The 7,865-nt window shown below is 36.4% G+C and overlaps 1 protein-coding gene across 2 annotated transcripts in view; it reads left to right on the forward strand.

Annotated features, from left to right (window-relative positions):
* SGMS2 (sphingomyelin synthase 2) overlaps window positions 1-7,865 on the forward strand; it is a 114,916-nt gene that overhangs the window by 91,531 nt on the left and 15,520 nt on the right. The window contains exon 8 of one of the 2 annotated variants that reach the window (XR_003432237.1): window positions 112-365. The exons of the other annotated variant lie outside the window; for it this stretch is intronic. The gene's annotated coding sequence lies outside the window, so the exon portion shown is untranslated. Of the gene's footprint in view, window positions 1-111; window positions 366-7,865 lie in introns of those variants that run through there. 2 annotated transcript variants of the gene reach the window in all.

A 7,865-nucleotide genomic window follows, 5' to 3' on the forward strand; every position in this document is an offset into this window, starting at 1 on the left:
TGAGAACAATGTCAGGTGTTTAAGCTTATGTTTCCAAAGCCTCCACTCTGCCTCTTCCCCACATTTTGTACACTAATCAGATGCATGAATTGTTTTGCTGTATCTCTCCAGAAACATCCAGAAAAATGAGTGATGAATTGCTAGTGTGGAAACAGTTTTTTCTAATGCAGAAGGACAATTCATTCAAAGAGGTAAACTGCGGCTTGCCCTTGACCATTGAGTTAAGGGTGATTATCCCAGTCATAAATAGCTAGAGCTGGTCCATCACAGTGGGGTTATCTGTTTGGTGCAATGTTGAACTACCAACAAAGTTACTAGATTTCACCAGAAACTAATCTAGCGAGCTGACTTTTGAATGACCTGCCTATATATTGGGGGAACACCAGAGTTTGGGCAAGTGCCAAAAGGTCTTAAGATTAAAGAGAGTTAAGCTCAAAAGCAGAAAAAGTTGTTAAAGACTGTTTCGGTATACGACAGCCTTTCCAAGAGAAGTGTTGAGAAATCTGCTTCTGGAGCTATTTAAAATGAATTGTCCAAACAGAAAAATTCACAAAAATATGAGAATTAGCCAATATACTCTTTTTTAAAAATTTTATTTAATTTATTTTTGGCTGCATTGGGTCTTTGTTGCTGCGCGCAGGCTTTCTCTAGTTGTGGCGAACGGGGGCTACTCTTTGTTGCGGTACGCGGGCTTCTCATCACGGTGGCTTCTCTTGTTGTGGAGCATGGCCTCTAGTCGCTTGGGCTTCAGTAGCTGTGGCATGCAGGCTCTAGAGCGGAGGCTCAGTAGTTGTGGTTCACGGGCTCCAGAGGGCAGGCTCAGTAGTTGTGGTGCACAGGCTTAGTTGCTCCGCGGCAAGTGGGATCTTCCCAGACCAGGGCTCAAACCCGTGTCCCCTGCATTGGCAGGCGGATTCTTAACCACTGCACCCCCAGGGAAGCCCAGCCAATACACTCTTAACTAACGGATCAAGGAAGAAGTCACAAGGGAGATTTGAAAATACTTTGAGACAAATGACAATGAAAAAAAAAAACACCAAAATGTATGGGATACAGTGGTGCTGAGAGGGAAATTTATAATTATAAATACATACATTACAAAGAAAGATTTCAAATCAATAACCTATCTGTAGTTCTTAAGGAACTGGAGAAAGAGAAGCAAACTACACCCAAAGTTAGCAGATGGAAAAAAATAAAAGTTAAAGTAGATATAGAGAATAGAAAAACAACAGAGAAATCAATGAAGCCAAAAGTTGCTTCTTTGAAAAGACCAACAGAATTGACAAACATTTAGCTAGATTGACTAAGGAAGAAGAGAAAGAAGGCTCAAATTACTAAAGTCAGAATGGAAGTGGGGACATTACTACTTGATTTTATAGAAATAAAGCATTTATAAAAGACTATGAATAATTGTAAGCAGACAGATTGGATAACTTAGATGAAATGGACAAATTTCTAGAAGCACAAAGCCAGCCAGTACTGAATCTTGAAGAAACAGAAAATCTAAATAAACCTTTAATAATGAGAATTGAATTAGCAATCAAAAATCTCCCAACAAAGAATAACCCTGGACCAGATGGCTACACTGGTGAATTCTACCAAATATTTAAAGAATCAACACCAGTCTTTCTCAGTCTCTTCCAGAAAATTGAAGAGAATACTTCCTAACTCATTCTGTGAGGCCAGAATTACCCTGACACCAAAGCCAAACAAAGGCACTATGAGAAAAGAAAACTTCACACCAATATCCCTTATGAATATTGACACAAAAAGAAACAAAATATTAGCAAAACCAAATTCAGCAGCATATTAGAAGGATTATACACCATGACCAAGTGGGATTAATTCCTAGAATGCAAGGATGATTCAATACACGAAAATCAATCAATATAATACACTACTTTAACAGAATGAAGGGGAAAAATAACATGATCATTTCAATTGATACAGAAAAAGCATTTGACAAAATTTAACACCCTTTCATGATAAAAAAAAAAGAAAACCTCAATAAACTAGGAATAAAAGGAAACTACTTCAACATAATAAATGGTATATATGAAAAACCCACTGCTAACATCACACAATGCTTTTCCTCTAAGATCAAGTAAAAGACAAGGATGCCTGCTTTCATCACTTCAGCATAGTATTGGAAGTTCTAGCCAGAATAATAAGACAAGAAAAAGAGCATCCAAATTGAAAAGGAAGAAGTAAAGTTAACTCTGTTCAAAGATGATACGATCTTATATGTAGAAAACCCCAAAGATTCCACACACAAACTATATTTAGCTCAAATAAACGACTTCAGCAAAGTTGCAGGATATAAAGTCAAAAGACAAAAATCAGTCACACTTCTATATACTAACAATGAACAATCTAAAAAGGAAATTTAGAAAACAATTTGATTTACAATAGCATCAAAAAGAAAAAAATAGGAGTAAATTTATCTAAGGAGGTGAAAGATTTGTATACTAAAAAGTATAAAACATTACTGAAAGAAATTAAAGAAGACCTAAATAAATGGGAAGACATTCCATGCTCATGGATCGGAAGACTTAATATTAAGATGATAATACTACACAGAGCAGTCTACAGATTCAATGCAATCTATATTAAAATTTCAATGGTGTTTTTTGCAGAAAAAGAAGAGCCCATCCATAGGTTCATATGAAGTCCCGAGGGACCAAAACAATAGCAAAACTGTAGCCAAATTGTCCATATAGCCAAATTTGCCAGAATAGCCAAAACAATCTTGAAAGGAGAAATAGTTGGAAACCTCAAACTTTCTGATTTTAAAACTTACTATAAAGTACAATAGTCAAAACACTGGTGCTGGCAAAAGGATGAACATACAGACCAATGGAACAGAATGGAGAGCCCAACAATAAACCCTTGCATTTCTGGTCAATTTTTGGCAGAGGTTCCAAGAGCATTCATTGGGGGAGAAGACAAGTGTTAATAGTCCTAGAAAAACTGGATATCCACATGCAGAAGAATGGAGCTGGACCTTTAGCATATACCACACACAAAAATTAACTTGAAAAGTGAATCAAGACCTAAATTTAAGAGCTAAAACTATAAAACTCTTAGAACAAAACAGTTCTAAGTGAAAATCTTCAGGACCTTGGATTAGACTGTGTTTTGACACCAAAAGCACAGGCAATAAAAGAAAAAAAATTACATAAATTGGACTTAATCAAAATTAAAAACCTTTGTGCATCAAAGAACAATGTCAAGAGAGTGAAAAGACAATCACAAAATGGGAGAAAGTATTTGCAAATCATAATATATCTGATAAGGGGTAAGCATTCAGAATGTATAAAGAACTCCTACAACTCAAAAACAACAAAACACCCCAATTCAAAAATAGGCAAAGGACTTGAATAGACATTTCTTTAAAGAATATATACAAACGGCACATAAATATACACAATGAAAGCACATGAAAGGAATCTCAGCATCATTAGTCATTAGAAAAATGTAAATCAAAGCCACAATGGGATACCACTTCATACTCATTAGGATGGCTACTATGAAAAAATAAAAAGAACAACAAAATAACAAGTGTTGGTAAGGATATAGGAAATTGGAGCCCTCATCATTGCTGGTAGGAAAGTTAAAACTGGTACAGCTACTGTAGAAAAAGTTTGGTGATTCCTCAAAAAGTTGAACATGGGGTTACTATATGATTCAGCATTCCATCCCTAGATAGATACCTGAAAGAACTGAAAGCAGGGGCTCAATCAGATATTCATATACCAATGTTCATCACAGCATTATTCACAAGAGCCAAACGTGGAAACAACCCAAATGTCCATCGACGGATGAATGGATAAACAAAATCATACAGATGACCCCTAACTTATGATGGTTCAATTTAAGATTTTTTGACTTTACAATGGTGCAAAAGTGATATGCCTTCAGCAGAAACCATACACTGAATTTTGAATTTTGATCTTTTCCTGGGCTAGCGACATGTTACAGTACTCTCTGGAGACACTGGGCAGCAGGAAGCAGCTGCAGCTCTCAGGCAGCCACGCAATCGCAGGAGTAAGCAACTGATACGTGTACAACCATTCAGTATCAGACAACCTTTCTGCTTTTCACTTTCAGTACAGTAGTCAAAAAATTACATGATTTTGCCCAACTGTAGGCTAATGTAAGTGTTCTGAGCATGTTCAATGTAGGTTAGGCTGAGCTATGATGTTTGGTAGGTTAAGTATATTAAATACACTTTTGACTTAACAGTGTTTTCAACTTAGGATGGGTTTATGGTTTATCAAGATGTAACCCCATCATAAGGAGAGGAAGATCTATACAATGGAATATTATTCAGCCATAAAAAGGAATGTAATTCTGAGATGTGCTACAACATGGATGAATCTTTAAAACATTATGCTAAGCAAAATAAGCCAGAACAAATATTGTATGAATCCACTTATATGAAGTATCTAGAATAGGCACTTCAGAGAGACAGAAAGTAGAATAGAAGTTACCAGGGGTTGGGGGAGATAGGGAGTTATTGTTTAATGGGTACAGAGTTTCTGTTTGGGATTGAAAAAGCTCTGGAAATAGATAGTGATGGTAGTTATACATCATTGTGAATGTCCTTAGTGCCACCGAATTGTAAACTAAAAATGGTTAAAATGGTAAATTTTATGTTATGTAAATTTTATCACAATAAATAAAAACAAGCCCCCCCATATTTATTCCAGCATGATTTTAATAGAAATTGGAAATAACCTAGATATTTGTTGACAGAGGATTGGGCTAACATTGTGACATGCCTGCATGGATTTCTTAATAGTCTTGCTTTCACCTCTGCCCCTTTACAGAGCAGCCAAAATGATTCTATTAAAACATCAGCGTTAAATGAGAAGAGTAGGTTAGTGAACTAAATGCATAGTATGACGCCATTTATGGGGCGGCGGGGGAAATCTATATAAGCATAAAAGAAATCTGAGAGGAGATATATCATACTTTTAACAGAGGTTATCTCCAGGTGGTAGAAAGACAAAGTGCATGCATGCGAGTGTGTGTGTGTGTGTGTGTGTGTGTGTGTGTGTGTTGTGTGTACTTTGTTCTATGTAGCAACAGCCTTAGTACCAGTTCTGTTTCTTGGTATTTATCTTACTGAAATAATCCAAAATGTATATATCACATTATTGTTCATAATAGCAAAAAAATTGAAAATAGCCTGTGTTGACAATAGGATATGTCAGATAAATTTTGAAATATTCCTAAACAATGAGCTAGACTTTTAAAAGTCCAGAAGTCAACAAATAGTGGCCTGCAGAATAAGTCCAGCTGTTGTCTTTTTTTTTTTATAAATAAAGTTTTACTGAAATATGGCCATGACCATTTATTTACATATGGTCTATGGCTACTTTCCTGCTCCCATGGCTCAACTGTACTGTTGTGACAGAGACCAAATTGCTGGCAAACCTAAAATATTTACTATTTAGCCCTTTTTGGAAAAAGTTGCTGAATCCTTGGGCTAGAATATAGTAATTAAAAATGATTTGTGGGAGAAAAACATGGAAAATGTTAACGATACATATACATAATATACATATCCATGGTTATAAATTAAACTATTTATAAAGATTAAAGATACCATAGATATATGTGTAAAACGGCTGGAAGGATACGTACAGAAATTTTATAAATTACTTCTGGGTGGAAAAAAACAAAAAGGTGATTATTATTTCCTCTTTTACAGTTTCTTGCATTTCAAATTTTCTACAAAAACTATGTATTGCTATTTTTTGAATCAGAATAAAAAATCAACTTTCAAATATCTGGTTTGCTTTCCTAAAGGAAAGAGTAGGTCATCTTTCAAAGTCTTTCCTAAAACGTGATTCTTTGTGAGACTTGGAAATGAGTCTTCATTATTAGGCAAATGGCCAAGCATGCTTACCGCCACCAGGAAGTAAATACCCTATGCTTTGCTGAGGCAAACAGGTTATACTTTACCTTGTAAATGCACTTTATTTTTTCAGATTGTATTGACTTAAGTATGTTATTAATGAGGGTCCAAGTTCAAGGTCCTGACAATCTACTTAAGAAGGTGAATCTTAGGGACTGGAGGTATTTTAGAATCCTTGTGTTAAGCTCCCTCATTTTACTATGAAGAAAAAGTCGGAAAGGTTAACAACTTGTCCCTGTTAGATCTGGGCAGACTCCCATTTCGTTTCCATGCTGAGTTCTGCAAAATAAATGGAAGTAAATAAGGGAGAAGAAAGGAACATGGATTCCACCAATGCTTCGGCTTACATAAAAATCAAAGTCAGGAGTCCGTAACCATTATGGCCAGGCTAATTAAAGTAAGTGTATGTTTATTTTTTTAGAGGAATGTTACTCTAACCATTTTCCCTTCTATCCCTCTTTATTTACATACTAAACTACTAGTCACTGTTGTTACAATAACAATATATCACCTAACTGTTACTGTGGGCATACATTTCACAATAGGTAGCTAAGTCTTCTTACTTCACCATGTCTTTTCCTTCTAAGATATTGGATTTTATTCTATTTTATTTATTTATTTATTATTTTATTTTTATTTATTTATTTTTTTGTGGTACGCAGGCCTCTCACTGCTGTGGCCTCTCCCGTTGCGGAGCACAGGCTCCGGACGCGCAGGCTCAGCGGCCATGCGTCACGGGCCCAGCCGCTCCGTGGCATGTGGGATCTTCCCGGACCGGCACACGAACCCGTGTCGCCTGCATCGGCAGGCGGACTCTCAACCACTGCGCCACCAGGGAAGTCCTTGGATTTTATTTTTTTAATTTGTTCTACTGAGGTAAAATTTACCTTGAGTGAAATGCACAGTTCAGTTTTGACAAATGCGTATGCTCAAGTAACTAACACCCCAATCAAGACATAAAACATTCCCACCACCTGGGAAAAATGTCTCATGTCCCTTCCCAGTCAATCTTGTCCTCTTTCCTGATTTATATCACCATGAGTTAGTTGTGCCTTTCTAGAACTTATAAATGCAGTTCTTCAGTATGTAGTCTTTTGGGTCTCGCTTCTTTACTCAGCATAATGTTTTTTTTGAGAATCATCATGCTGTGGGGTGTATGATAACTTATTCCTTTTCATTGCTGACCAGTCGTCTATTTTACAAATATATCACAGTTTCCTTCCTCCTCTTCTTTTGTTGAAGGACACCTGGATAGTTTCCAGTTTGGGCATTAAACAAAAAATTTCTTCTAATCCTGGAACCTCTTTGTCCAAATAAAAAGTTTTGAGAATTGGACTTTGTTACTTTGGAGATGCTGCCTTCCACCGATATGTGTCAGGGTCCTTCCTCCCTTCATCTCTTCTCCAGGAAAATCATAATACATTCAACTGGAGAAGAATGATATGGGTAATATTGAAGATGGGCAAGTTTATTTGTTCATCACACAAGTCCTAAAGGCTGAATATAGAAAACAAGTTAATATCTTGGCCAGTCTCACAATCTAATTTTGGAAAGGGCAGGTAAAGCTGCAAGGGGTGAAAAAGTGAGACAATACGGCCAACCCATAGAGTTAAAAGCATTGTCAGGGCCCAAAGGTAATTATTACAATTACAGCTTGTACTTATCGAGCCTGAGCTAAATGCCAGACATTGTGCTAATTACTCCATCCAGTCTTTATGCTTGATGTAGGCACATTTGTTATCCCAATTTCATGTAGGGTACGTGGACGCTCAGAGAGTACATAAGGAAGTACCTAACACTATATGTAGAAGACACTCAAAGGAGTATATATGAAGCAAATCATAGGAATTTAAAGGAAATGAAGGGGTTAATTTTTAAATGGCTAGTGGAGTTGTGCCACTAAATAAATAATTAGCATTTCAACTTTCTCTTCTCATTA

The sequence above is a fragment of the Aethalodelphis obliquidens genome, unplaced genomic scaffold (genome assembly GCF_003676395.1).
Source record: "Aethalodelphis obliquidens isolate GAN/ISIS:26980383/991018 unplaced genomic scaffold, ASM367639v1 scaffold6, whole genome shotgun sequence".
Classification (NCBI taxonomy): Eukaryota; Metazoa; Chordata; class Mammalia; order Artiodactyla; family Delphinidae; genus Aethalodelphis; species Aethalodelphis obliquidens.